We start from the raw sequence: 15,264 nt of genomic DNA on the forward strand, positions 1-15,264 counted from the left end.
GAAACATGTAGACAATAATGGTCACATCATAATTGGGAAGGACAAATAAGGCATAGCCCACAGTAATAAATTGGTTAAAGTTTATTTCAAAGGAAAAATAAACTGAAAAATGTAGGGACTAATGGACACAGAACAACAACGGGAAGCACTTAAAACAATGGTAGAGTTTGGAGGGAGGGATCCCATGAAAAAGCAAGAGCAAACTAGCCAGTTATGGCACACCACGGATGAATAAAGAAATACAGGTAAAACTGGAACCAAAGGAAAATACATACGCTAAATGCATAAACAATAAAGGCAAGAATTAGAATATGAATGTAAAAATAGTCAAAGAAAACAAATAAACAATTAGGAAAGCAAAGAGAAACAATTAAATGATCAAGGAATTATAATGTATTATACGGACACAATGAAAATCAAGAGAGCGGTTGGGACCACTAAAATACTAGCTCAGTTAATTTGAGACCTGATATCATAGATTTTTCTAGCCAAAGGTTTTTAAGGGATGTGCAGCCCAGGCAGGTAAATGGAGTTAAGATACAGACACATGATTGCTTACCTTGAAGGTAATGGAGTAATGGCAGAATTATTAATTACTGAGGCGAAGTAACGATTTAATAGGGAGACACGATGTTAGAGGAGACCAAAGAAGATATAAAGAGATTTGAGATAGAAAGTAGGACGATAATTGATTAACGAATTGTATCTGAAGAGAATAATAGCCCTGATCCAGATAAGTAGCCTGGGTGGACATTGAATGTCCCCCTTGTCCTCACTTATCACCCCACCAGCCTCCGCATTCAAAGGAGCATTCTCCACCATTTCCGCCAACTCCAGCATGATGCAACCACCCTGACACTTTCAAATGGCATTGTAGGAATGAAAATGTTGCTTGTAATTGTATTTCAGTAATTCCCTAAGAACCATGGGAGAAAATGTCTTGTTGTCTTTAACCATGAAACTATGCAATACAATCCCTCACAAATGGACAAAAATGGTTTAGATAGCTCTCAACTTGCAGCTGCTATAGTACATTTTGGAAGGCTTTGTTTGTTTCGTTATACAGTTATACATGTGCCTAGGATGATGCCACCACCAAACACATCTTCTCTCCTCCCCCCCCCCCCCCCCCCCTGCCCCGGGTGGCATTCGGCATGGATCGTTCCCTCCGGGACACCCTGGTCCACTCCTCCATCACCCCTTACACCTCAACCCCCTCCCACAGCACCTTCCCATGCAACCGCAGAAGGTGCAACACCTGCCCCTTTACTTCCCCTCTCCTCACCGTCCAAGGGCCCAAACACTCCTTTCAAGTGAAGCAGCACTTGCACTTCCCTCAATTTAGTCTACTGCATTCGTTGCTCCCAATGTGGTTTCCTCTACATTGGAGAGACCAAACGCAGACTGGGTGACTGCTTTGCAGAACACCTTCGGTCTGTCCGCAAGCATGACCCAGACCTCCCTGTCGCTTGCCATTTCAACACACTGCCCTGCTGTCATGCCCACATGTCTGCCCTTGGCCTGCTGCATTGTTCCAGTGAAGCTCAACGCAAACTGGAGGAACAGCACCTCCGACTAGGCACTTTTCAACCTTCCGGACTGAATATTGAGTTCAACAATTTTAGATCATGAACTCTCTCCTCCATCCCCACCCCCCTTTCCGATTCCCCCCCTTTTTTTCCCAATAATTTATATAAATTTTTCTTTTCCCATCTATTTCCATTATTGTTAAATGTATTTCCATCCATTGTTTTATATCTACCTTTTAACCTATTTCGATTCCTTCACCCCACCCCACCCCACCCCCACTAGGGCTACCTCGCTTGTCCTGTTTTCTACCCTTAATTAGCACATTCCTTAGATAATATCATCACCTTCAACACCTCTTTGTCCTTTTGTCTATGACATCTTTTGGTTATCTCCACCTATCACTGGCCCTCTATCCAGCTCTACACCCCCCCCCCCCCCCCCCCCCCCCCCTTAAAGCAGCTTATATTTCACCTCTTTTCTATTTTTACTTGGTTCTGTTGAAGAGTCATATGGACTCGAAATGTTGACTGTGTTCCTCTCCGCAGATGCTGCCAGAGCTGCTGAGTTTTTCCAGGTATTTTTATTTTTGTTTTGGACAATGAATGTGATCCCTATATATAAAAGGGAGATGTAATAAGTCCAGGGAACTATAGATCAATTAGCTTAATGTTGGTGGTAGGAAAGATAATAAAATTCCTCAAAGATGTATCATAACATCTAAAAACTGTAATTAATAATGGACATGGGTTCTAAAAGGGAAGGGGGAGTGTGGACAAGTGGACACAATCTTAAAATCACCAGGCTATTCAGGAGAGAAGTTAGGAAACGCTACTTTACACGGTGATAGAAGTATGAAGCAATTTCACAAGCAGAAAGCGCTGGCTCAATTAATTTGAGATCTGATATCACTAGATTTGTCTAGCCAAAGGTTTTTAAGGAATGTGGAGCCAAGGTAGGTAAATGGAGTTAAGATACTGACCAACAATTACTTCATTTAATGCTGCATGGCCTACTCATATTCCGATATACCTATAAACTGTTCTCTGGAGGTACACATTTCAATTTTAAAATGTTGAATACATATTGAATGTACAGTAGGAATGTTCCCAAAACCTGTTTTTTCATATTACTTGAGTAGTCATCAGACCTGAGTGATGGAGTTTCCAGGAAACACTGCTGTTTGTTAATTCAGTTATGGTATTCAGAAACTCTAATCGGTGATTTTTATACATTGCAATATTTAATTTGTATTTTGTACTAAAATTAAAACTGAAGAAACAAAATAAATGACAGTTAATACCCTTTTACTGTGGCAAAATATCAGAAAAAGTATACAAATTGCTATCACTACAATGCATTCTAGTATTTCAATTTTAGAATTTTGAGGGAAATCTTTGAAACAAGAGTGCCCTCTGGTGTACTGATCAACATTGTCATTGTAAATTTTAAATCAGTGTAACATTTTGCTTGCTGTATGTTATGTTGAAATTCAACTTTGTCAAATTCCTAATCACCCTGGACTGCATTAAAACATATTCACCTTTTCTAGAGGATGTATTCACCAAATCAGATCTTCTGTTCAAACAATATTAGTGGTTGTCGAACGTGTATTTGCGTGAAAGAACGGAAGATTGGATTATGCAATCTTTGCTCCACTTAAAGAAAGGTAGTGCAATTACTGGGATTATCTTCAACAAAGCTGCAAAAAGACCGACAACATGTTTGCTCACACTGAACTTTTCTGAGCCTTTGCTACTTACAAAATAGTCGAGATTCTGGCACAAGTGAGGTCCATTCCCACAAGGGAGAAAGGTAGGGCATGCAAAGCCAGAGTACCCTAGATTACAAAAGTGGGAGTAAGATGAAACAGAAAAAGGGTGCGTATGATGGATGTCATGATGTCATGGTGATGCAGGTAAGAACCAGGCTGATTGTAGAAAGTTTGGAGGGTGAGTGATAACGGAAATAAGAGTACCAAAGGGCGAATATGGGAACTGACTGGCTGCTAATCCGAAAGTCTCCTACAGGCATATAAATAGTAAAATGATGGTAAGAAAAGGAGTTGGGCTGATCAGAAACTAAGAGGATCTTCACCTGGAGGCATATAGGGCATTGCTGAGGTACGAAATGAGTACTTTGTATCTGTCCTTACCAAGGAAGAAGACACTGCCAATGTCATAGTGAAAGAGGAAGTAGTTGAGACACTGGATGGGCTAAAAATTGATGGGAGGTATTGGAAAGTCTGGCTGCATTTAAGGTTGTTAAGTCACCAGGACTGAATAGGATGATGGAGGAATAAGGGTAGCAATTGCAGAGGCAGTGGCCATAATCTTCCAATCGTCCTTAGAGGCAGGAGTGGCACCAGAAGACTGGAGAACTGCAAATGTTGCACGCTTATTCAAAAAAAGTGTGCAAGGATAAGCCAAGCAACGGTCAAGTTTAACCTTCGGGACACAATAATTGGTGGGTAACACCAAATTAACACCAAACAAATATGAGCCACAAGTAACAGTAACTTGGGCAAGTGCGGGGGAGTTGAGGAAAGCTGGCACAAATTTTTTAAAAGGCAAATCATTTTTAACATGATTTGAGTTTTTTATTTGGTAACTGAGGGTAATATGGTTGACATGTAAATAAAAGGATTGCCAACAGAGTTGAAGCCAATGAAGTACAAGGCACAGTGGCAGCATAGTTATGAATTTGGCTGGGTGACGGGAAACATTATTGGTGGATGATTGTTTATTGCACTGAAGGAAGATATATAGTGAGGCTCTCGGAGTTGGTGGTACTATTATTGCTTTTCTTGATGGATATTAATCACCTTGACTTGAGTGAACAGGACACTACTACAAAATTTTCAGATGATGCAAAACTTGGATGTATTGTGTGCTGTGAGGAAGATACTGATAGTATTCAAGAGGACATGGACAGGCTGGTGGGATGCACAGACATATGACAGAGAAAATTGAATACAGAGAAATATGAAGCAGTAAGTTTTGATAGAATAAATCAGAAGAGGCAATATTACACCAAGGGCACAATTCTGAAGGGGGTTCAGAAACAGATCTGTGGGCAAATGTGTATACATCATTCAAAGTGGCCGAGCAGTTTGAGAAAGTGGTTTAAAAGACAAACGGCATCCTGAGCTTTATGAATAGAGGCATAGGGTATGAAATCCAGGAGCCTTTCCCTAGAGTACCGTGTACAGTTTTAGCCTCATTACTTTAGGAGGGATGTACTTGCATTGGAAGCAGCGCAGAGAAGGTTCCCACGTCTGATTTCTGGGATGAAGGGATTGTCTTATGAGGAAAGGTTGAGCAGGTTGGGCTGAAACTCATTGGAGTTTAAAAGAATGAGAGGTGTGATCTTATTGAAACACAAGATTCTGAGGGGGCTTGACAGGATAGATGACAAGGATGTTCCCCCTCATGGGGAAATCTGGAACTCGGGCACAGCTTCAGAATAAGCGGTCTTTTTTTAGGGTTGTTGGTCTTTGAAATACACTCCCCTGGAGACCCGTGGAGACTGGGTCATTGCATATATTCAAAGCTAACTTAGACGAATTTTTGATCAACAAGGGAATCGAGGGTTATGGGGGCAGGCAGGGAAGTGTAGTTAAGGTCACAAACCTATCATCCATGGCCTTATTGAATGGCAGAGCAGGCTTGATGGGCCAAATGGTCAATCCTGCTTCAATTTTTTTTGTACTCTTTCATGGGATGTGGGCATTGCTGGCTAGGCCAGCATTTATCGCCCATCCCTAATTGCCTTCAAGATGATGTTGGTGAGCCATCTGCTTACACTGCTGCAGTCCATGTGGTGTAGGAACACCCACAGCACTTTTAGAAAGGGAATTCCAGGATTTTGAACCAGCAACAGTGAAGGAATGGTGGTATAGTTCTATGTCAGGATGGTGTGTGGCTTGGAGTGAACTTGCAGGTGGTGCTATTTCCATGCATCTGCTACCCTTGTCCTTCTAGGTGGCAGAGGTTGTGGGTTTGGAAGGTGATGTCTAAGGATCCTAGGTGAGTTGTGGCAGTGCATCTGGCACATGGTGCACACTGCTGCCACTATGCGTCAGTGGTGGTGGGAGTGAATGTTTGTGGATGGGGTACCAATCAAGCGGACTGCTTGGATGGTTTTGAACTTCTTGAGGTTTGTCGGAGCTGCACTCATGCAAGTGGAGAGTATTCCATCACACTCTTGACTTATGCCTTGTAGATTGTGGACAAGATTTGGGGAGTCGGGGTGAGTTACTTGCCACAGAATTCCCAGCCTTTGATCTGCTCTTGTAGTCACAGTATTTACATGGCTGGTCAAGTTCAGTTTCTGGTCAATGACAACCCCAGGATGTTGATGGTGAGGGATTCAGTGAAGGTGATGCCACTGAATGTCAATTGTAATCTTTTTTCTTCGAGAGGTGATCTTATGATGATGACCCTTTTATATATTATTGGCTCAGGCTTGACTGACATATTGTGCCCAAGTCTGGACTCAAAACTTGCAGAATAATGTGAAAGTTTTTGAGAGGATGCAGAAAAGATTTGTGTGGTTCTATGGTGAAGGACTTCAGACGAGAACTAGAAAACACTTTTTTTTTGCTAATCGCCTTAAATCAATGATGACAAGAAGAGAAACTTTTTTGCACAGTGAGTGGTTAGAAGCTGGAACAAGATCATAAATAGGGAGTAGTAGGAGACCACTTGGCCGATCGAGCCTGTTTGCCATTCAGTGTGACCATGGCTGTTCTTGGGCTTTAGTTCCATTTTCTTACCTGCTCCCCTATCGCCCTTAACTCCGAGACGCCAAAAATCCGTCAATCCCAGCCCTAAATGTACTAAATGATGGAGCACTCACAACCCTCTGGGGTAGAGAATTCCAAAGATTCACAACCATTTTGTGTGAAGGAATTTCTTCTCATCTCAGTCCTAAATGATTGGCCCCTTAAGACTGTGCCCCTGTGTTTTAGATTCCCCAACTAATGGAAACAATCTCCCTGTGTTCATCCTATCAAGCCCCTTCAACATTTTGCAGGTTTCAATGAGATCACTTCTCATTCTTCCAAAATTCAGAGAAAATAGACCCAATTTACTCAGCCTCTCATCATAGGACAACCCTGTATCCCAGGGACCAATTTAGTGAATCTTCACTGTACCGTCTCCAATGCAAGTATATCCTTTTGTAAATGTGGAGTCCAAAACTGCACAGTACTTCAGATGCAGTCTCACCAAAACCCTGTACAACTTGAGCAAGACTTTTTTATTCTTGTGCTCAAATCCCCTTACAATAAAGGCCAACATGCCATTTGCCTTCAGAATTGCTATAGCTGCAGGTCAACTTTCTGCATTCCTTGTATCAACACGCCCAAGTCTTCTGAATATCAACATTTGCAAGTTTGTCACCTCTTTAAAAAAAAAATACTAATTTTTAAAATTCTTATGACCAAAGTGAGCAACTTCATTTTTCGCTATATTATACTCCATCTGCCATCTTGTTGCCCACTCACCTAACCTGCCTTTATCTCTTTGCAGCCTCTGTACTCCTCACAGCTTATCTTTTCACCTTGTTTGGTATCCTCAGCTAATTTAGATATATTACTCCCTGTCTCTTCATCCAAGTCCCCAGCACTGATCGTTGCGGCACTCCACTATTCACAGCCTGCCAATTTGGAAAAAGTTCTGCTTATGCCCACTTTCTGTTTTCTATCTGTTAACCAATCTTCTATCCATGCTAATATATTACCCTCAACTCCATGAGCCCTTCTTTTCCCTGTTAACCTTTTGTGCAGCAACTTATTGAATGCCTTTTGGAAATCCAGGGATACTGTGTCTGCTGGTTCCTCTTTATCTACCTTACTAGTTACATCCTCAAAAAACTCTAAATTTGTCAAACAGGATTTCCTTTTAGTAAAACCATGTTGACTTGTTCTCATCATATGATGCTTTAAGTGCATGGTTAAGACTTTAATAATAGATTCCAGCTTTTACTCAACAACTGATGTTAGGCCAGCTGGCCTGTAGTTCACTCTCTTCCTTTCTTGACAAGTGGTGTAACATTTGCCAACTTCCAATCTAGTGGGGCTGTTCCTGAATCTAAGGAATTTGGGAAAATCATAGTTCGCTTATCCGCTATCTCTGCAACTACTCTCAGAACCCTAGGGTATAGGCCATCAGGTCCTGGAGATTTGTCAAATTTTGGTCCCTTAAGTTTTTCCAGTGCTTCATCTCTGATATTAATTTCTCTAATTTCCTCACTCTTTTTGGCACCTAGGTTATCATCTATTTCTGGAATGGAACTTGTGTCTTATACTGTGAAGACAGACACAAAATGTTTGTTTAAACTGCCATTTCCTCATTCCCCATGATGATTCCTCCTGTCTCTGCTTCTAAAGGACCAACATTTACTTTAGCTACTCTGTTCCTTTTTATATACTTAAAAAAAACCTCTTGGGTCTGTTTTTATATTTCTGGCTAGTTTACACTGATTCTAATTTTTCCATTTAAATCAACTTTTTCGTGGCCCTTTGCTGGTTTCTGAAATGCTTCCAATTCTCAGACTTCATACTGTTCTTTGCAACATTATAAGCCTTGTCTTTTAATACTATCCTTCACTTGCTGAGTGAGCCATTGCTGAGTTTTTGTTCTTCAGTGTAATGTATTTTTGTTGAACATTTTGAATTGTTCATTCACCTCTTTACCCAAGTAACCTTAGCTAGTTCTCCCTCCATACCTATGTAATTGGCTTTGTTTAAATTTAAGATTTTTGTTTGCAATTGGAATATGTAATTTCTCCCAGCAGTGTTTTCTGATTCTTGCTAATCCTAATTTCCACCCATACTAATTATACCACGTGATCTTCAGTGACCAGATCCTTTCTCACTAGAGTCATTGCCATCTGTTACCATAAGGGCCACCCCTCCTTGTAGCCATGTTCCTGTAACGACAATTAAATTTAAATCATTTACCTCTATTTGTGCCACTAACTCATCTATCTTATTGCAGATGCTTCATGCACTGAGATTAAAAAAAACCTTGAATTTCATTTTTTACTTCCCTGCAATGATATTCGCTGATGTCCATTTTTTGTTAAATTCTCTGTCCCTTCCTGTCCCACTCTGCTTGTCTTTATCCACATCACTATACTGCTCCAATACCTCGACCTTTCTCTGTTGGTTTCTAAGTCTCCTTCACCTGAATCCTTCCCATCCTCCCGTTAGTTTAAAGTCCTGTCTGCAAACCTAGTTATACGATTCGCCAGGATGCTAGTCCCAACCCATTTCGAGCAGAACTATCCCATCCCAGCAGAATAGCTCTCTTTTCCCTGAGTACAGATGCCAGTGCCTCATGAATCTAAACCCCCTTCTTCCCATACCACTCCTTTGAGCCATGCGTTTAATTTTGTGATCTGTTTAACCCTATGCCAATTGGCACATGGCTCAGGTATCAATCCAGAAAACTGCTCATAGACTTGAATACAACCAGTGAAATCTTCAAATTATTAGTAAATTATACACTTTTGAAAGATAAAGGAGCAAAACACTTGCCAACTAATCACTTAGCTGTTTCCTTGTGACCTCACACTTTGATTATTACTCTCTCCTCTTGTGCTGTTTTTAGACTTCTCTCTATCTCTCAATGGCCCTGCTGTTCATGGCCCCGCTGCTCCTCTTGCACACTCTCGCTGTTCGTGGCCCCGCTGCTCCTCTTACACACTCTCGCTGTTCATGGCCCCGCTGCTCCTCTTGCACACTCTCGCTGTTCGTGGCCCCGCTGCTCCTCTTGCACTCTCTCGCTGTTCGTGGCCCCGCTGCTCCTCTTGCACTCTCTCGTTATTCGTGGCCCCACTGCACCTCTTGCACTCTCTCGTTGTTCGTGGCCCCGCTGCACCTCTTGCACACTCTCGCTGTTCGTGGCCCCGCTGCTCCTCTTGCACACTCTCGCTGTTCGTGGCCCCGCTGCTCCTCTTGCACTCTCTCGCTGTTCGTGGCCCCGCTGCACCTCTTGCATTCTCTCGCTGTTCGTGGCCCCGCTGCTCCTCTTGCGCTCTCTCGTTGTTCGTGGCCCTGATGTTCCTTTTGTACTCTCTCGCTGTTCATGGCCCCGCTGCTCCTCTTGCACTCTCTCGCTGTTCGTGGCCCCGCTGCTCCTCTTGCACTCTCTCGCTGTTCGTGGCCCCGCTGCTCCTCTTGCGCTCTCTCGCTGTTCGTGGCCCTGATGTTCCTTTTGTACTCTCTCACTGTTCATGGCCCCGCTGCTCCTCTTGTACCCTTAGTGTACTGCAGACAGAAACAATTGGAGCTTTCAAAAGGGAATTGGATACAAACCTGAAGAGAGAAAATTTGGAAGGCTACGGGAAATTGTGGCAGAGTGGGGCGAGCTGAGTTACTCATGCAGAGAGCTGCTACAGACACAAGGCTGTAACCATTCTGAGATTCATTCTGTATGGAATGGGCGTATCAATTTTCAACAGAAAAGTTACTTGATTGGACGACTTTGAGGTAAGAGATGGCTCAGTGAATACTGCATGAAGCAGTTAGAGGCCTTAAACAAGAAAATGCTGACAGCCGGAGTGGTGCATAAGTAATCACCCATAGCACAGCAGTGAATGGATTGAAAGTATTGTCTGTTATAAGTCAAGTGTAATTCTGAAAAGTGGTATCTAAAGCCAAGGAAATGTTCTGATTGCCAAGAGAAGAAAGTTTGTGTTTACTTTACAGAGCATTGTGTGGTTTGCTATGGATGTGACTGTCAGAAAATTTGGTGAGTGCTTTGTAAGGCAACATTAGAAATCTATTTGTAGTTGAGTATGTGAACTGTCACAGGCAATGGAGGAAAGCTGAGAGTGACTTGGTCAGATGACATGCTGGCATCTAGTTGTATGGGAGTCCACAATCAATTTGGAAGGAAAGATGACCTTAAGTGAAGGGGAAAGGCAGCCACAGAGGATGAATTGCAAGGCAGACCATGTGGAATTCTGAAGAAAGCAGAGTGGTGCAGCAAAAGCATGCTGGGCCCATAAATGAATGAACCAAAACTTTCTCTGCCGTGGCATTAACTCTTCTTGTTAATCATTCAGCTGATCTCTGCAATAAATGCAGCAAAATGGAAAGATGGTGTGGAGTAATGGCAACACGTCGATAGGTCGTCTGTTTTAAAAGTGCAGATAGTCTTACATGAGGGCGCAGAAGAAAAAACTGGCTAAGTGGAGTTGTCACAAGCCAGGGGGTACTGTTGGTGTGTAAGTTGGATTTGTTCAACTGTTCTGCAACACGTTTTTTTAAACAGGTTTTGCCACTGTAAATTCAGTTGGCTGATAAATTTGCTGCTCTTAACAACCAGTAAGAGGACGGCAGAAATTGGCTTGTGCCGCTGAGGCAGAGGGCATAGCTGAGGTGCTAAATATGTAAATTCATATCTACTTTTACCAAGACTGAAGATGCTGCCCAGGCATGGTGAAAGCGGAGGTAGTTGAGATACTGTATTGGCTAAAAACTGATAGAGGAACTATTGGAAAGAAGAGCTGCTAAGACACCAGGATCAAATGGGATATATCCGAGGGTACGGAGGAAAATAGGGGAGGCAATTGCAGAGGCTATAATCTTCCAGTGCTTCTCAAATAGTGGGATGATGCCAGAAGATTGGAGAATTGCAAATGTTACACCCTTGTTCAAAAAAGGTGTAAGATCAGAAGAAATAGGAGTAGGCTATTTGGCCTGAAGAATGTTTTTTGCAGCAAGTGGTTAGACCTGGAATGCACTGCCTGATAGTGTGGTGGAGACAGATTAATTGTGGCTTTCAAAAGGGAATTGGTTAAGTTGCTGAAGAAGAAATTGCAGAGCTTTGGGGAAAAGGCTGGGGAAGTGGTAGTAACTAAGCTGCTCTTTCCAAGGACCCACATGGACAAGAGGGGCTGAATAGCTGCCACTTTTGCTGTAAGCATACCATGATTATATAAACTTCACAATCAAAAATTATTATTTTTATGTTGACTTTTTCCTGCCAGCCGCAGCTTTCATTGGTTCAGTGCACTGTATGGGAGATAATTTAGATATGAACTCGGAGCAGGAGTAAACTACTCAGCCCCTCGAGCCTGCTGTTCCATTCAATAAGATCATGGCTGATCTGAATTGTAACCTCAACCCCACATTGCTGCCTACCCCTGATAACCTATCACCCCCTTGTTAATGAAGAATCTATCTAGCTCTGCCTTAAAAATATTCAAAGACTCTCTTCTTCAAAAAGAAGTAGAAGCAGAGTTCTCGAGACTCACAACAGTTAGAGAAAAAAATTCTCCTCAACCTGAATGTGTGGTGGAGGCAGAATCAATCAAGGCTTTCAAGTGGGAATTGAATGATTATTTGAAAAGAAACAATCTGCAGGGTTATGGGGAGAGGGCAGGAGAGTGGCACTAGGTGAAATGCACATTCAGAGAGCTGGTGCAGACACGATGGGCCAAATGGCTTCCTGTGTTGTAACAATTCTGTAATTCTGTAATCTCAGCCTTAAATGAGCAACCCGTTATTTTTAAACAGTGACCTGTAGTTCTGGATTCTCCCATAAGAGGAAACATCTTCTCCACATCCATCCTCTCAGGACCCCTCAGGATCTTAAAAGTTTCAATTAAGTTGCTGCTTACTCTTCTAAATTCCAGTGGATACTAGCCTAACCTGTCCAACCATTCTTCATAAGGCAACCCGCCCATTCCTCGTATTAGTCTAGTAAACCTTCTCTGAACTATTTGTGACGCATTTATATCTTTCCTTAAACAAGGAGACCAGTACTGTATACAGTACTCCAGATGTGATCTCACCAGTGTGCTGTACAACTGAAGCATAACTCCCTAGTTTTGTAATCAATTCCCCTCATAATAAATGATCACATTCTGTTAGCTTTCCTAATTACTTGCTGTACCTGCATATTAACCTTTTGTGATTCATCAGTAGGACACCCAGATCTCTGAATCTCCGAGCTCTGCAATCTTTCACCGTTTAGATAATTTTCTTTTTTATTCTTCATGCTAAAATGAGCAATTTCACATTTGCCCACACTGTATCCCATTTGCCAGACATTTGTCCACTCACTTAACCTACCTGTATCCCTTTGTAGCCCCTTTATGTCCTCTTCACAATTTACTTTCCTATCTATCTTTGTGTCATTAGCAAATTTAGCATCTATCCCTTTGATCCCATCATTCAAGTCATTGGTATAAATTGTAAAAAATTGAGACCCCAGCACTGGCCTCTGTGGCACACCACTCGTCACATCCTGTTGACCAGAAAAGACCCATTTATGGCAAATCTCTGCTTCCTTTTAGCTAGCCCATCTTCTGTCCATGCCAATATGCTACCCGCTACACCATGAACTTTTATTTTCCGCAATAACCTTTGTTGTAGCACTTTATCAAATGCCTTCTGGAAATCTAAGTACAGTACATCAACCGGTTCCCCTTTATTCACAGCACATGTGACTCCTAAAAGAACTCCAATAAATTGGTTAAACATTAGTTATAAATCCTTTCTTCCAGGATTGTAGAAGTGACCACAAAAAGTGTTTAATTTTAAATATAAAAATATCAAGTAGCCATTCTGTTTATGCTGGAATTATGCTGTTGCTAATGGGCATTTTAACATATGAATTTCAAAAAGTTAGTGACAATCTTCTTTATGCTGCAACAAAACAATTATTAAGCTGAGCAAGTATTTTCACTTGTGATTGGATTTTATTTTTATTCTTTGCCATTTACTCTTTTTGTCTATGCTTTCCATTATTTCTGTGGTAACATCTTGAATTGTTGTTGGTCACAAACCTTCAATTTTAAAAACAGAAAATGCTGGAAATGCTCAAGTCGGGTGGCTTCTGTGGAGAGAAAAACAATTCATGTTTCAGGTTTGTGACCTTTGGGTCACAGATTTAATATGTCAACTCTGCTTTGAACCATTGGGAGAAAAAAACAGCAAAACCAAAGTTCTGCAGACGTGTGTGAAGTTTTGCCTTAAGTGTTTGTACTAACATCTTTTTATGTTGATACAGCTGCAGCAGCTTTTCTGTTCCTTGCATAACCATTGATTTCTGTCTTGAAACCTGGTAATTCTTGATCTGTCACCAAGATTATAATAATCAGTGTGGTTACATTTCTATTTGATCAGTTTTGGTCAGATGTAAATTACGTTTAAGTCGATTGGTCTGTGCGTAACATCTGACTCTGCTGGACTGAAAATTATGGATTTTTTTCTACATTCTGTCAAAAAAAGGCTGCAGTTTTCCATGTATAGTTCACTACCATGCACTCTATCCAGCCATTCATTCTCACGAAAAAGAGGAATGAAGACCTGTATTTCTACTTTTTGGAACACAGAACTTAGGAGCAGGAGTAGCCACTTGGCCCCTTGAGCCTGATCTGCCACTCAAGATCATGGTTGGTCTGGTTGTTTTCTCAACTGCACTTTCCTGTCTGCCCCCCATAACCCTCAACTCCCCTGTCCACAAAACATCTAATTCAGCCTCAAATAAATTCAATGACCCAGCTTCCACAGCTTTGAGGAAGAGAATTCCACACACTAATGACCCTATGAGGAAAAAAAATGTCTCATCATCTCCGTCCTAAAAGAGAGACCTCTTACTCTTAAACTGTCGCCTAGTTCTAGGCTCTCTGACAAGAGGAAACATCCTCCTGGTATCTGTCCCATCAAGCCCCCTCGGAATCTTGTGTTTCAATAAGATCACTTCTCCTAAACTCCAATGGATATAGGTCCAACCTGTTGAATCTTTCTTTATAAGATAATGTCTGCCTGCTTTTCAGTATGGCTGATAGGTATGGATGCATCCTAGAAAATTACGTACAATGTACATGTTGACACTGTGCAATCAAAATTTAACTTTGCTGCTATGGGCAAAATATGAAGCCCAAAGCCAGATTTTTGATTGGTTGAGACCTTCAAATTAATGGTTTAAGAAGCAATTGGATTCCATAGATAATTTAACTAATGAATTTAATTGTGATGGTGCATGTGTTTTATAATTCAAGTTTTTGAATGAAAGCATTTTTGTTTTTTTGTGGGAACTCAGACACCAGGTTGTGCAGTACTTCAGTATAGACAAAGCTATTGTAAATGTGGTTACAACAATTTATAACACACATTGCCATAAGGCATGATAAAAAATGTGCCAACAGGAAGTCACCCATATGTTGGATTTTGAATAAAATATTAATTATGACCTTATTTTCCATGCTGTGAATGGTGATTTGGTGCTTTACTGCAATCGGCCTTATGCTAGGTCATGGGCAATATATTATGAAGGAACTGACTTAATGTGACTGAATAAGTCAGGTTGTGTTTTTCCATGGTATTTGGGGATCTTCACTGGTATTTTGTATTTTTAGCATCAAATTCCTTGATTTCACTTTTTCTCTCTCTCTCCCCCACCCCCGGCCTTTCTCCACCAACTACCCCACCCACCCCACCAAATCAGTGGTTGATGTGTGTTTTGGTTATGTCAGCACACCATTTAATTTCATCCTCCTTTTGAAAGATCAGAATGCAAAACAGTACGGTAGGCAAAGCACCAGGTGTTCAGCATTCAATAAAATGGGAAGGTTATGGGATTCAATTGCATTCAGGTAGGATATTAGATGATAGTACTCATGGCCCTGGGAATTGAGAGCAATATGAAGGTAAAATAAGCAAAATTAATTGGGCCATTTGGTTTGCTTTCACCTTGCCTTTCTGAGAAATTT

At 41.5% G+C, this 15,264-nt stretch overlaps 1 protein-coding gene across 3 annotated transcripts in view; it reads left to right on the top strand.

Annotated features, from left to right (window-relative positions):
• grb10b (growth factor receptor-bound protein 10b) overlaps window positions 1-15,264 on the top strand; it is a 277,285-nt gene that overhangs the window by 109,735 nt on the left and 152,286 nt on the right. The gene's annotated exons all lie outside the window — the stretch shown is intronic.

This window comes from Cetorhinus maximus, chromosome 3 (genome assembly GCF_964194155.1).
Source record: "Cetorhinus maximus chromosome 3, sCetMax3.hap1.1, whole genome shotgun sequence".
NCBI classification, from domain to species: Eukaryota; Metazoa; Chordata; class Chondrichthyes; order Lamniformes; family Cetorhinidae; genus Cetorhinus; species Cetorhinus maximus.